General features: G+C 41.8%; 1 protein-coding gene across 11 annotated transcripts in view; it reads left to right on the forward strand.

Moving 5' to 3' along the window:
- Positions 1 to 15,697, forward strand: part of LOC139768121 (bromodomain adjacent to zinc finger domain protein 2B-like) — a 150,698-nt gene that overhangs the window by 88,993 nt on the left and 46,008 nt on the right. For all 11 annotated transcript variants that reach the window (XM_071697996.1, XM_071697999.1, XM_071698000.1 and 8 more), the window contains exon 3: positions 8,236 to 8,293. The gene's annotated coding sequence lies outside the window, so the exon portion shown is untranslated. The remainder of the gene's footprint in view (positions 1 to 8,235; positions 8,294 to 15,697) is intronic.

Here is a 15,697-nt window from a genome sequence, read left to right on the forward strand (position 1 = left end):
TTCCGCGTGTATATCAAGGGTCGCGGATTCCGAGCGGCGCGGCGTGTCGGCGTCGGTCGATCGCGTTTGCGCTCGCACCCGCTCCTCGTTCAGGCCAATGATCGATCATTCCGCCGAACAAGTGGATACGTCTCTACGATTCTACGGAGAATGAAAGAGAGAATGATAAAGGAAGGGAGAGGAGCGAGGAAGAGAAAGGTCGAGAGGAGAAGAAACGAGAGGGGGAACAGGACGAGGGAAGCGAAAGAAGCTAGAGGGCTGATTTATGGGCGACTGCACCGCGAGGCGTTTTCGCTGCGTAACTTCCGCCAATTTCGTTTCGTCTTGCCACGACGGGGGAGCCCGGTTTCCGGTTTCTAACCGAATAGCCGACTGCGACTCGTCCTATATTGCCCCAGTGCGGTGTGTTACCATCAATACTTCCTTGTGAAATATTCCGTAACATTAACAAGTATCGAGATGCGCGGGCCAATGTATTATAGGATCAAGATACGGTCTGCCTTCGGTTTTCAAACGAGATTGTCAGTGATTTCACAGGAGCTCAATAACGATTATGAATATTCCCGCGTGCGTTTAATGTCACTCGATAGATATTTACTGTGGAACGATTTAGAGTAATTAAATATAATAATTGATGATAATCGAATTTATATGAATGGAAGAAAAAGATAGGTGACTTTGTTAATATTTTTATATTTCATAGTTTTACATTTCATGTATATTTTATGAAATAATCGAAATAGTTGTAGAATAAAGTAGTAATAATTAACAGTTGCGTATTTAATCGTTTATTATGCTTCTTTTACAAGCGGGAAGCTTGAAATCTCTTTTTGCAATTCCAATCTGTTAAAAAGTAAATAAATATTCAGTTATATGAAAAATTTCGTTAAAAAAAAAACGAATTTCAATCGCCTCTATTGTTATATTGACATTTTTTGTTATCTCTATCTACGACCGGCTCGCGTTGATCTTTTGTTTGCCAGTTGATTTTTTAATCTTCGTGCCTCTTTCGATACTTCAAAAATCTCTATTTTTGCCCATCGACAGCGCGATTGTTACTGTCGATGAATCGCGAGTCGAACGCGCCGAGAAGTTAACGAGCGAGGATTATACCGCAGAAACGAATCGCAACAGGGCAAAATCTAGGCCGTGCGACTCTCTGAGAACTGGAACGTGCGTGCAGGTGCGAAACCTCGCGGGACTCGAGGGAGACCGAAGAGAGAGACGCGTATTTCCCTTCTCAAACCCGCCTCTCTCGTTACACCTGGACGACTGACTGAGCTTAAACTGTAATACGTTACGATCTCCAGTTTATAAGTACGATATATACCGATAATTTTTCATTATCGGTATAGCAACGCTGTATTCCAGAGTCACGATCATCATTTTTAGAGACAAAGAGGAAGCGCCGGACAAAACAAGCATTTTCGCATAACAACAGAGCGATCATGATAATTGTAAAGTAGCATTTTATCGTTGCATTGATAATTTGATTCATGTAATTTATGGAACGTAAAACGACGCGTTTAGTATCATTAATTACTTTTATTGTCGGGCGTTATTAATTGCTTTTTCTGCCTGTTGAAGCGTATTGGGATCCGCGTAGGATATATTTTCTTATAAGTGGAAAAAATGTCTCGCATAGGTCAACGCAACAGTTTTTACAGGTCCATTATTTTTTATTACGGGCAGGTTAATCATCGTTTCAGTGAAACGAACTCGCTCGAGGAAAATGCTCGTACATCGATTATATATTGCGACAGGTATAAATGCGTTGCGTCGCGGTGCTTCGCGAAAATTGTCGATTAAAACTTTGAGGTCGGCCATTAGCCTTCACCCACATTACTCAATCGTAACCATTGCGCGATTGCGTCAACTGTTTCTCCGGTCGGTTCGTCGCGACTGCGTGACGTATCGAAGGTGTTGCTCGCGGAATTAATTCATGCATTAATTATCATGGGTACTTAAGTCCTTCGTTTCTCGATATACATTATATACGCAACGCATATATTATTCCGCGCGATTCCTACCGCGCGCACTGTATTTTCAAGCAGTGCTGCAATTTTATATGCAAAGTGTCTGGCAAGAAAAAGAAGAGCACAGAGTCACAGTTATAAATCTTACAAAGACGTATAATAAAAGAAAGTTGCTGCTCCGGGAAAAAGTTCACGATTAAACACAGTACATGGTAATGTACTGTGATATTCGTTCGTGATAACTCAGATAATTTTGTTTCCTCTGAAATTTACATTAAATTGTATTTGCTATTTTTGCTATATTTTTTTCGAGGTTTTATTCTTCGTGTTTGTTACGCTATTACTTATTTTATCATTTAAATTAAATATTGCGGTAATTACAGGGATATGCATTTTTCGGTATTAACGTGAGATAAAGTGATAACGGTAGCAATGACGGGACCGTATTATAACGTTCCCGCTAACACGAATCGCCTGTATAGCATTCGGAGTAGAATATTATACAGCACGGGGAAGATTCTCGTAATACTTTTTGCATAATTCTACTCTAGCCAACAACGAAAAGCTTTTTAACGAAATCTCGAAAATACTGATGATCTGTTATTACATTAATGCATCGAGAAAAGAGATACGTGGTCCACCGCTGGACATTGCATTTAGAGACGTTTCGCGTGGAATAAAATTGCGCGCATTAACATGACTGTTTAACTACATCGGTAATGACAGCCAATGCGACAAAGAGAAAAGCGGCGAGCATTGCCGTTACATAATTAAAGGGATGGAGTATTTCGTGGAAAATGTATTGTGGCTGTGTATGTGGTATTGCGCGGGAACTTTCAGTCGCAATTAGCAGGATCTCGTAATTGATATCAGGCAATTTGCTATTCTCGGATCGGGAAAAATCGTGCCGGACAGCGATATCCTTTCCCGCATTAATTCTTATCGCTATTGCGAATTATCCAATTATTAACTGTTCTGATAATTCGATGTTTACATGCCCCAGACGTGTTGGACACACGTATAACACGACGTTGAATTTGTCACGAGTCATCATTTTTATTTTTAAAATTTCATTTACAGAACGTAATTATCGCATTTCTTTATATCGATATTTATTTTGCAAGTTTGATGAGACACATGTAATCTGAATCGCGTCGTCAGCTGATTCTAAACTATTTAATTCGCACGATGCGTAACGTATTATTTTGTCATATTTAAGCTTAACTTGTAAACATTTTTTTCCCTGCAGCGTGTAAGCTATCGCTATCTCGAAATTTTTATTAAATAAAATCCGTCTGGAACACAGACTCGCTTAAATCTGTCGCTATGAAAATTGGATAGAGGCGCGGTGGGTCGTGGTCCGTGCCGAAAGATTTTTTTAAAATGCTTCAAAGTCAACGCAATGGGATCTCTCGATGACGAAAATGCCAAGTGCGCGGGGGCTGAAGAAATCACGCTCGCACGTCAAATCGTGGATCGAAAATTGCCACTCTCGGGGAAGACACTGACCCAGATACCGGCGTATACATGGGGAAGGTCGTATGTAAACATATGTGTGTATACGTCGGATCTACGTATATATATCTATATGTATATAGATCGACGTGTCTGTACGTACATACTCTCGAGTGAATAATACTCGAGCCGACGCGTGTACACGTGTGTCCACACACACGAGCATACGCACACACGCGCGCGGCCCGCGGGTGGCATATAAAATAGAGGTTTACGTATTTTCTTCTCCCGCTCGCACGAGAGCTCGCGTGTGCGTCGCGCCCGTTTATGTGCACGCCGGTAATGGCAATGTACGCGCACGTCGTGCAATACGTATCGCGAAATGTTTGCCGCGTTGATTAACCACGCGATAGGGACCTTTGAACAGGAGCGAAATTAAATTTGGCCGCGCGCTCGTGGAGTAAAGGGGTATAACAACGAATGTCGTCGCGTCTTTAGTAAAAGAAAAAAGTGATTGGGGTATTGAGATATAATACCGGTATTGTCCCAGCGAGGGTGTAAGGAAGCGAATAAAAACCAAACGTTTTGCGCGATAATTACTTTGTTATGAATAGAATTTTGCGCCCGTCTTTAGAATTAATATATCAGCACAAGTTATTTGAGATTGTTACTATTAAAAATGTTTTCCAATATGCTTGTAATGTTGCATTGTTATTACTTTTTAGTTACGCCACAAAATTCGCAAATAATTGAAGAGAGTCTCGCGATAAGGATAAAGTTGTCTGACGTATTTTATATTTACGCTCATATGGATATTTACATAGCAACGAGACGTACACGCGCGTTTGCGTGTGTGCGTCAGCGCGTAAAAACGCAGTGTTTGTGAATGAAGCTGTAGTAGTGACGGGTGCACATACGTGCGTACGTAAAGTTATATCGATGACTCAGTCAGTCTCGCTGACTCTCGTTACAACTCGCGCAATTTACAGGCGCTTTCTCAAGGGATCGTTGAACTCCACCGAGCACTGTCTCTTTCCGAGTTTTTTTCCGTTGACCGTCGTTAAGGTAGATCAGTATAGAAGTTAACGTCAATCATATATTGTAATTAGCGCGTAACGAAGATTTTTGAAAACCCGCGAAACTGAAACGGACTTAACGTAGTTGAAAAATGATTTGGAAAAGAGAATTTATAACGGAAGTGTGTTTGGATATATATTTACTGAAATATTTACCGTCTTAACGCATACACATATGTTACATATTATAACATGCGTTATCCCCTTTAAAGCGTGATCAGAAATATGAGAATTCAAATACGTGCTTCTGCATTGATCAATTGAGGTCATAATAATTGCATTTTATGTTCAGTATGTATATTCAAGAATAGATTCGTGGTTTTTCATTTTGGGCATTACAATTGGCTGTACATGAATAAATGAATCGTGGGCAAGATGCACCATGATGATGGCCGCGATAATCAATGGTTGTGGTTGATGGTATTCTACTGTCTGTATCAACAGTTAACAGCGGCAAAATGGCCATTTCGTGTTCCCGCTCGTCGTTGCGTGCCGATCTATAATTTAACAAAATGTACCGTTCAAAATGATCGATAGCCGAAGATAATTATTATTCCGCACTTACACACTCGCAAATACGACACGTGGGTGATGTAATTGTGTTCCGCTTTGATGAGCATCGACGAGGCGCGTAAAGGCGTGTTCTTAATTACAGAGCAGTGTGATAGAAAGTTGTGTAATATCTTTTTTTAATCATTGTCGATGCAGTCGGTCTTATCGCGTCACATCTCTTTCCGTTTCAGATAAAATGAGGCAAATTGCGTTGTCGGATCTATGACCGCAACAACGCGATAATGAAATCGGTATAATTTACAATTCATACTTTATAATTCTGTTTTACGAGGCACAAAAGTGAGCGGTAAAAGATTAATATGCTGACGCTTTGCGTCGCGGTATTGCCAATAAAAGTTATTGTTATTGCGAACGATGCCGCTAATTTAAATATCCGCGTGCGCGCGAACGCGCGTGTTATATGTGCGTTATGTGGGTATGTGTATGTGCGCGCGCGCGCGCGCGCGATTGACGTTTGGATGACGGACGTCACGTTATTCATGAATTATGGATACAATTGAAGCGCTTGATATCGCTGAAACGTCGCGGTGCGGCTTTTCCGCGTTCATACGCGGGGATAGGGAGGGGAGGGGGAGTGCGCGCCTTTTCACGCTCGAGGTCGAGGCTTTTTGGCCGTTATCAACGCCGGCAGATAAGAGCCTTCCTCGTTAATTAATGAATTAATGCCCTGGCAGATAAAATCGGCCGAGGTCGGGCAAGCCATTGAATCCCGGACTCTTTAATCCGCGTCACCGGGGGCAAATCGCGCTTTCCATGTGATGAAAAAAACTAAAGGTCGTGTCAGAGCGCACGTAATTAATTGCACAACAGATTATTGATTATTCGCGGACGTGTCGAGAAAGTTGAAGCGCGCGAACGATATAAGATAGCGGCAAGAGTTTGCCGCTAATGACACGGTTTTTCTCAAAGATTCTTTTTCTGCGATCGGGAGGGAAAGATAGCACGGTTATATTTGTTTGCTATAAGGAAGATTTATTTAATCTTCCTGTTTGAAGATAAACATGTATTCGGATTGTATGTCATGCAACTAAAATATTTAGATTGTTAATAGGTTGCCAGTATTATGGATTCTGTATTGTAGATTTTATTATCATAATTGTAGATGTGCGAAATAAATGTGTGAAATTTTATAGCTTTACTGCTTTAATGTCAGATATATTCTTCACTATTATGCACGCATCTCATGTTCATCGATAAACAACACGGAGGAAAGAACTTTGGCGGGATATTAATATAGCCGGGAATGTGAAGTTTGCGAGATTCCGAGGTATTTCTTGCTCGAGTTTGTAGAGAATATCCTACTCACATAACAATGTTACACGAGAGTATATTATCTTGCCGTCTCCAGGTCTGATTGTGAGTGGTAATTTGGTTTATGGGGCAACATTTGGATTGTATCCAGAACGCGGTTAGTGGACTCCGTACTTCACGGAGACCTATTTTCTCCGGTGGACTTGTTGAGCGATATCAATGTTAATACATGCGCATCTTTTTGAAAGAAGTTTCCTTAAACGTGCGCGAGCGTACATGTTTTAGTCTTCCTATCCTCGTTTTTAGTCTTTTCACAATTTATGTAAGAAATATTATCATTAATCATGTCATAATATCTTAATCACAGATTTGCATGTGTAAAAAATTAGATGGTCCGACAAGAATCTTGACACTCGTATACAAGATTAATATTTAATAAACGCTAACGATCTATGTACTATCAGTATGTTACTTGTAGCGACAATTGTCCTGTCCCATAAAAAAAATCCGTGTTACGCCAAAACCACAGAAATACTACATGCGGATGACGTCGAGTCGGTTTTGCAAGTGGCTCGTAAAAATCTGAAGTGCATGGGCGTTTAAAGGGAGGTATAGCCTGTGTCGCCTCTTCGCGCCGGAGAACGCCGCCATATACGATTGTCTCGGTTAGATACACACGTTTGCGATATCCATCGTATCGATCATAATTTCTGTCGAAACGCGGAATATGGACGCGCGACCGGATAGCGACTTCGCAACGGCGAGGCAGGCAACGCTAACATTGACTCGGCATTCATGCATTAGCGTACGCCAATGTAAACGCTTTGCCTACATTCATGTGTTTCCTTTCCCGCGGCAAACGCGATCGATGGCAAATATTACTTTGGTCAATTCCAGCCGGCAGTCTATTTACTTGTTTGTGGTATCACTTTGTTGCGCCGATAGAGAAAAGTCGAGAGAGCGAGAGAGAGAGAGGAGGGGGGGGGGGGGGGGGGGGGGGGGGGGGGGGGGGGCGCGGGGGCGAATACCGATACGGATGTGATTCCACGGTTTATATGCACGATGCGCTTTCGTGCATCGACTAGGCGCACGCGTAGTTACGAATACCAGATGCAGCCACTTATCTCCCCCAACGAACCTTTCGGCCAGTTAACTGTTACGATACGTACGTGTAATGATGATGAATGATTCGGGATTAGTCTCAATTTCGGACTACTCTGAATTATGACTGTCGTTATGAAGATACGGAGAGAGGAGTGTTTTCATTTATATATTTCATCACTAGCAAACACTATTATTTTACTATCCATAAGTAAAAATAGAAAACGATGTTTTTGAGACGATATTTTCAGAGTATTAATATAATTGGACTATTTTTAGACGTGGCAAGTATTTTTAACACGTTTGATGAAGCTTTTATGAGAAAATACTTTTGTCTCAATATAGTAGCAGTGTTTTTAATTAATTCTTTGAATGGTTTGAATATCGCTTTTTTATTAATGAACAGACAAAGATTTTCAGAACTAATAAAATGTATCTAAGAGCTCTTTTCTAATTGCCAATTTCTTAGAGTTGCAAACGCGTTTGAAATCGTTGCGGTAGCACCTCGACAAAGTCAATCCACAAACATGGATTACGCGTGAATTTTTAGAAACTGGAGTAACTCCCCGCAGAAACGAGGAAGTTTGTTTTATCATCGTCGGTTCGATCGGAACGTTTATGCTTGGATGCGCAATAACGAAGCGATCGTTCGCGATTCGTGAAAACGCACGCCGATGGGATATTCGCTGCAGGGTGATCGCGCGTGTTCGCATCTTAATAATCCCCGTTCGACCGGCTGATATAAGAACATCCCAGGCCGTTCGGCGTTGTTATTAACGACGCAATGTGTTTCTGTGTTTCAGGTGCGATGGAGTCTCGCGGAGCCGGCTTCTACTATGAGTTGAGGCTTCGTAATTAATCGTGAGTATATGAGTGTTCCTCGTACATGTGTGCGCGCGCGTGTGCATGGCGAACGAATGCCGCGCGCTATAACGAGAGTGCTGGCGAAATGATCGTTAAGCGATGCCCGTACGCACGTATCGTGCATATGTAATGTCCTCCAAATTGCGAATTTAATATCGCGGGTTTTATTGCCTCGCGCGCTCTCGCTTCCTCCATCCTGTAATTTACGTTCGACAATTATGATCATATTAATCGTGGCGCTCTCGCGGCTCATTAATCGCGTCTTCTTCCACCGCCGAGAGACGGTAGAAAGTCGAAATGGCCTGCGGCGATTTTCATAAGCTCGTACACACGCACGAGCGTTTCGTTGTCCGATCGTTGATCTTTTTCCTCTGCGTAACGAGCGGTAGACGCAGAGAATACGGGTCACATTAATATTTCACTATCGGGTTTTCTATTTTTACACCGCAAGTGCTATGTAGGAACTTGATATATATGTATACCATGTGTCATATCCAACTTTTTTTTAAACTTCTCATAAAATAGAGCTTCTTTGAACTTCCGATACGACTATAGAACACTATATAAAATGCATCAAACACGTGTCACGACAAAGAAAAAGAGAGAAACAGTAGAACAGAAAGAGATAATACAAATTCTATTCTGTTGTTTTTTATGAAGCACTCTTCGTACTCTAAGTTTACAAACCAAATTAAAAGTTTTAAAATATTGTTTTTTTTTTTATACGGATTACTATACACGATATATTAGGTCATTATGCTTCATTAAACATCTCTATCAACGATTTTATTATCGAATAAAAATTTTTAACGATTATTTGCGATATGTCGAGCATTTCGTTGAGTTTATGCGAGATGCTCGCGCCACAATCCGATCAGGTCCGCATTTATTCCCTGAATAAAGTGCTGTTTGAGCGTTAATATGACTTCATTCCGCAATCGATTTGAATTCGATTCGCAGCGAATGGAGGCGGCGGCGATTTCCACCGTGGGCGTCGCGCGGCATTCTCGAAAGGGATTACGGGCGCTCGGCCCGGCGCATTTCTTCGTATCGATCGCCGTCGCGAGTACTCCCACATAATTCGCTTATTACAGCTTCCGCGTATCTCCGCGTTTTCCCCACGGCATAGCCGAGTTCGCGGAAAAAGTATATGCGCTCTCGGTCGGGAGGAACATCTATATACTCGCGTTCGTGCAATCTCGCTCGCTCGCTCGCTCGCTCTCGCACGCCACGTACGTTTCTCGTTTCTCGTGCTACGCGCTACGAGCATCGCCGCTATAATTGCAGCCGATGCGACGTATGTACGCTAGCATGACGCCCGGTCGCCCCGTTGGTTGCGTACGCGCGCGCTCCTCGTATTGGTGCACCACGGATGTGCATGTGCATCTGCGCGTGTATTCGGTGGACGCGTGGGGAAGTCCCCGTTAACGGCGCTGTAGCGCGTTCATGCAACCGTTGTATTCGCGCCGGTTCGAGAGAGATAGACCGAAGAAGGGAGAGAGAGAGAGAGAGAGAGAGAGAGACTGGTGTGCCCAATAGAGAAAGGGAGAGAAATATCGGCGGTCGTTCGAAAAAGAGAGAGAGAGAGAGAAGCTGAGGGCGAGAGAGCGAGAGCGACACACGGAGTAGTCGAGGGATGGTTTTGCTCTGCTGGCTCTGTATTGATTGCTGTGCTGCTCCTCCACCTCCACCATCTCTTGCGACGATCTGTCTCTTTCTCTCTCTCTCTCTCTCTCTCCTCTCTCCTTTCCTCTCTCCTCTCCTCTCCTCTCTGCTCACTCCTGTTCCGCGATCCCCGCCGCCCGCACACCAACGCGGCCGCCCGTAATGTCGGTTCGCTCTCTGCGAAACCATCAAGATCCGAGGTCCTCGTTGCGCCACGTATCTCTTCCCTCGAAACGCCCCGACGAGAGAAGAGTCCGCCTGTAATTGACGCAGATAGGAGTGCCATCTGCTACGGCACGGACGGAGACGGGGAGGAGACGGGGAGAAGACGGGGAACGCGCGTAATGTCCGCCGTCCTCGGCGACGTGTTCCATGTAAGGATTCATTGAATGGGAAACTAAGCTTGGCCGCAGAGCGAGCGAGCGAGCGAACGAGCCACTCTTCGTGACGCTGTCGAGGCTCGCGTGCTTCACGTTCTGCGTCTCGGCTCGTCGTCGCACGTCGCTCGGACGTGTCGAGGACATTGTCACATCTTCCCGAATCTGTTTACCGGAATTTGTCGAGCTATTTCGATAAACGTGCCTTCGTCAAATTTAAAATTTCGCCGCTCACATTTCGATCTCCTTGTATATTATAACGTTTTAATTACAACGTTATCCTGTCGAAGCTATTAGGATTGCACCTCTATTACGTTTATCCACATCAACCTGCAATTTTGTGTGTTAGAGTTTTATACGTCTCATCCATTTATTGTTTCACGTCCATCTCCCTTGCGAGCTTTTCGAAACAAAAATTCCAGTTTGTCAAATATTATTATATTCGCGTACATCTGGTTTCATTACGGCAATTAACTGGGATAGCGATGGACTTGTTGTAAATTGGCGTTCTATTTAAATTCACTAATTACTGTTACGACATAACGATGATATACGTTCGCTTCAGGATGAAACATTCATGTTGCAAGGTCCGCGTGTGGCTGTAATGTTTTTCTTCCGAGCACGGGGGAATGGAATCGGATATAATTAACGTATATGGAAGTATTATCTGATGCGGCACAGTGGCATCGATCCAACGCTCGTAATTATGTATCTTCTTCGCGGCGTTGTCGCAGAATGCAGAAATGGGTTTACGTAAAAATGTTGAGCCAAAGTTTTGCAGCGTACAGTCGGTTACGGGAAAAAGGTATTACCGACGTAGTAATCATACACTTGGCTTTGCTTCGAAGAACGGATGGTTATCGCGTAATCTCACGCACATTTTTCTATCTCTGCGGTAAAATAGAAAAACATTAGACACAGATACCACATCGTGCATTACATTATTAATAAGGATGAACATGCGAATACGTCATTAAGCTGCATTAGCAGTCAGGCAGAGAGAACTTTGTATTCTCGTTTATTAATGATACCGAGTGCATTTTTTTCCGAATGCTTTCTGAAAAATTAGAGTAACGTTCCTTCCGAATAAACCGATTTATCCCGCTATCTGATGTCGAGACGCGAGATATTCATGGATTAATAAGGTCGAGATATTCGAAGCTCGAAAAGCGGAGAGGGAGCGCAAGAATAAACGCAATAAGTTGAAGTCGGACGCGCATTGTCGGCGCGGAGGGCGTCGCATTTCGCGAACAAACGGCGCGTTTCTTCCTCGTCACCGGGCTCTTTTCTCTACCACGACAACGACCGTGTTCCAGGCTGGCACCCGAGCTTTTCCCGGCCGAAGGAAAGGAGCGTAATACCGGTCGAGAAATCGATGGTCGCGTCCGTGTCTTCCTTTTGCTCTCGGTTCGCCGCCCCCGCGTTCCCTTGCCTTAAGGCGTCCACCTCCCCTCTCGCCCACCCTTCTCGCCCTCGTTCCTCGCCCTTCTCTTCCTCGCCAATTTACGAGCATCTCGAAGTGTGCCCGCCTAGCTGAAAACCGGGGTGGCGTCGCCCGGATATTCCGAACGCCGTGCGGATGACGACGATGTCGAATCGTCGAATGGATCTCTTTACAATGCCTCGATATTGTCCGCGTATCGATATTTTATTTTCGTTGCACGTATTGTTTTAAATCACGTTAATTTAACTCCGATAATTAGAACTGAACGCGATGTTATCCAGTGACGTTAGTGAGATTCAAATTTTCTCTTTATAAATTGAGAACCGATATCTAATTAGCTAATAGAAAAGCATTATTTAAAAGAAATGAATGAGTGAAAAATACTGCGCACACTTTCGTTATAATACGTTGATTAATTTTTACTAATTTGTTGTCATAGAGAAGGATTTCTCTGACAATAAATTCCTTCAGCTATCACGAATGACATTGATATATTTTGTAAAAAAAAAGTTGAATATACGCTCGTGAAGGAACAATGAAAAATATTGATATGCTTAATGCTTAGTTATAAGCATTCCTTCTTGCGCGAATTTTGCGTGATGTACACAGGAAAGAAACTCTTTTGAAGAGATTGATAAACGAGCCGTGTTGCCGCAGCAGTAATTGCGCGAGCTCGGTTATACCATGTTATTCGGCGCGCCCGGGAGACGCGTCTAATTATACGTTCCTCGAATGTAGGTGATAATTTCGACCGCGGATTCTGATACCTATCTCAGCACCGCGCGCACCACTATAAGAGTTCGGAAATTATCGAAAATTGTCCAAGTTCTGCATTGAAAGGAACATTCGCGGGAACTAAAGTATTTGATTTAATTGTACATCACTCTCTCTTTCTTTACGCCATTAAAAAGTTTAGATGTCGTTCGTATAATAAACTTTAAAAATGCTCAAGATCGCACCCCGAATTCCCAATTTTATTTAATTAATGTGTCTATTGTGTTTAAAAATAGAATCATTGTGATTAAATTGCGGCTTTATTATTAAAGCTGAAGCAACTTTAATTGGAAATTGGACAACAGGAAAATTTGATAATATCATGAGAATCGATATTACTTCGACAAGCGTCAAGTGTGACATTTCTGTTTTTAGAATTCGGAACGTGTTCATCAATAGGCAAAAAGTCATACTTCTGTCACATTGACAGATCTTATTTCTAATTTTAAGAGAAAAGATAACACGTAGAAAAAGCATTTATTTATACTCTCCATCAAGGCAAGAAATTTTCCCTTCCAGATAGTAAAAATGTAAAGTATAACAATGCAAATAATATATCGCAAATTGTGTTGGAAAATAATGTACAAATTTTCAGCGAAAATAGTAGTCATTGAAGTACTAATTTTGATACTTAATTGAGATAGTTAAAGATACTCTAATGATTGTACGCGCGAAACTCGGAATTTTCGTTAATTAGAGTCTGCGACTTTTCGCTTTTAGTTACCAACACACACAAGCAAAGGAGTAGTAATAATAGCAATAGTATAGAAGATATTGAAAGGGCGCGCTTTCCTGTCACAGTTATTCGGAGGATAATTTCCGGCGACAATTAAAGGGCTTCTACGCGGCTTCTTTTGTCAATTACAAACGAGAGAGGCTTCGCACGACATCACCATTCACAAATCTGAAAGCGCAGTAAGAGCCATTGTAAGAGTTCCTTTCTATTAACTGCTTGTGATGCAAAATAATCGCGCAAATTCTATATATGGATATTGAAATATATATATATATCACCGCGAGATAACTGCTTACTACAATGCGGCATGCATAAATATCTGGTACATTGCTTAATTGAATTTTTCCGGAGTTAAATAATTATAAATGAATACCTGTTTAATGAACAACTACATTATTGATATTTGTAAACTGTAAAGGTAGTACATTTATAATTTATAACAATGGTATGAATAATATTTTATAAGCAGTAAAAATTTAAAATCTATGTAACGCACCTCCTACATTTTTGTATATAAATGGACTTATTTCATTCTATAAGAAATCGAATTTTAAAGAAAAACGATGAAAAATTGTAGTACATTATTTTTGAAAATGGATTTTAAAAAGATAATGTAGATGAGAAAGTGAGAAAGAACACGATTTAAAACTGTGTAGGTATATATATATATATATATATATATATATATATATATATATGATTATAAACTAATTCCTTTTTTAACTGTGTGTGTTAAATATATCCGCATATCCTAAATGTCTAGGTTTAAATATAAAAGAGCCATTTTACGATGATCCTCTTAGAGCGTGGCTCATAAAAGTAAGAGGAAGCCAATAAAGAAAGGATACGCGGAAAACGTAGACGCACGCGTTTAGAAATATCTCTGAAATATTTAAATCGGATTATCTTGGTTTCTTTCTTTCGCCTTAGCGATATGCCACTCAATACTAAGTGCTTTCTTTATCTGCCTTCTCATCCATTAGATTAACGAGAATAAAGAACGCGGAATTATTTATACGTTACTTTCGCCATCATTCAACGGATCGATCAACGCGACCCTAGAAATCCTGGATGCTTTGCGAAGACTCTCCAATAAGACCGTTACGAGCCGATAAGAACGAGGGGGGGGGGGCCAACTTGAATCAATACGTCGCCGATAACGATCGCGTGACGACTCGTAGCACGGAATGAAGGCTATTGTGTATACCAGACCACACGGTGAATTTTCCCTGTCCCGGGTTTATTCCGGTTGTGACATGATAGTATGCGGAATAGGAAGTGGGTATATGCATTAGAATTTTTCTCTATCGTTGCAGTGAATAATACACTCCGCCGGAAGATAATCGATTAGGTAAGCGTCGCGCGCGCGCGTGCACTCAGAAAAAAGTGTAGCATCAGATAGTACAATTGTGAAGATCTCTTCTACAAATAATAGTACAAATAGGGACAGGGATAAATTGTAGTAAATGAGTCTAAAAAATTGTTCTAAAAAATTATTCTCAGATTGTCTGAAATCAATTGACAAACTGTTTAAGACTGTAAAATATTATAATATTAATTCGCACGTTTGTTTCACAGAATCACAGTTTTTGTGTTTGCATGTGACAAAATAAATTTTGCTACAAAATTGTAGTTAATCGGTGTATTTCATATTTTCTATTACATTACAATTTAAAGTTACTTATCTGACAAAATAAGGTCTACAATATTGTGTTAACTTTTTCCGAGAGATTTTTCTCAGTGTGTAAATTTTAAAAACAGAGGTTGACCCGTCTACGAATTTTGGTGTGCTACGTAAACGGAATACGTTCCTCGCATCGGCGGAGGATACGGTCGTACACTTTTTTTCCCAAGTATGAAAATTCCGTTTTCAATAGAATCAGGATTAATTCGTCGAGCACGGATTCTTTCGCGTTTGAAAACGCATTCCGCCCGCGTGAATAGCGGCAGAAAATGCATTGAGACGGCTCGCTCGCGGCGTACACGGCTATATTTAAGGACTAACGAGTTAATAACGGTAGTAAATGCCATTTCAGCATTCCATTCGAACTGAGAATCCGTTTATCGCTGAACGATGCACTCGTGCTTTCCGAAATGACGCTCTTTAAAGGACGGAGATAAAAGAGAGAGAAAGAGAAACAGAGATAATTTCACACATATGCGTATGCTTGACACAAACATTCGCCGTATCAGTACAGATATCAGCGAAACGTCACAGATGGCTAAAGCTTGGATTTCCAGAGAAAGATACGAAAGGTGAAAAATTATCTCGCTCGAGGATTAATTAACGTAATCGCGGCGACGTTAATCTCGCTTCGTCTCGCGGACTCGTGCATATGATAACAACTATGCTGGCTGTATGATAATAGCTGCGTCGCCGCCGCCGCCGCCGCCGCCGCCGGTGC

Source organism: Temnothorax nylanderi, unplaced genomic scaffold (assembly GCF_030848795.1).
Source record: "Temnothorax nylanderi isolate EJ_2023f unplaced genomic scaffold, tnyl_v1.0 TNYL_tig0014_pilon, whole genome shotgun sequence".
In the NCBI taxonomy this organism is placed as follows: Eukaryota; Metazoa; Arthropoda; class Insecta; order Hymenoptera; family Formicidae; genus Temnothorax; species Temnothorax nylanderi.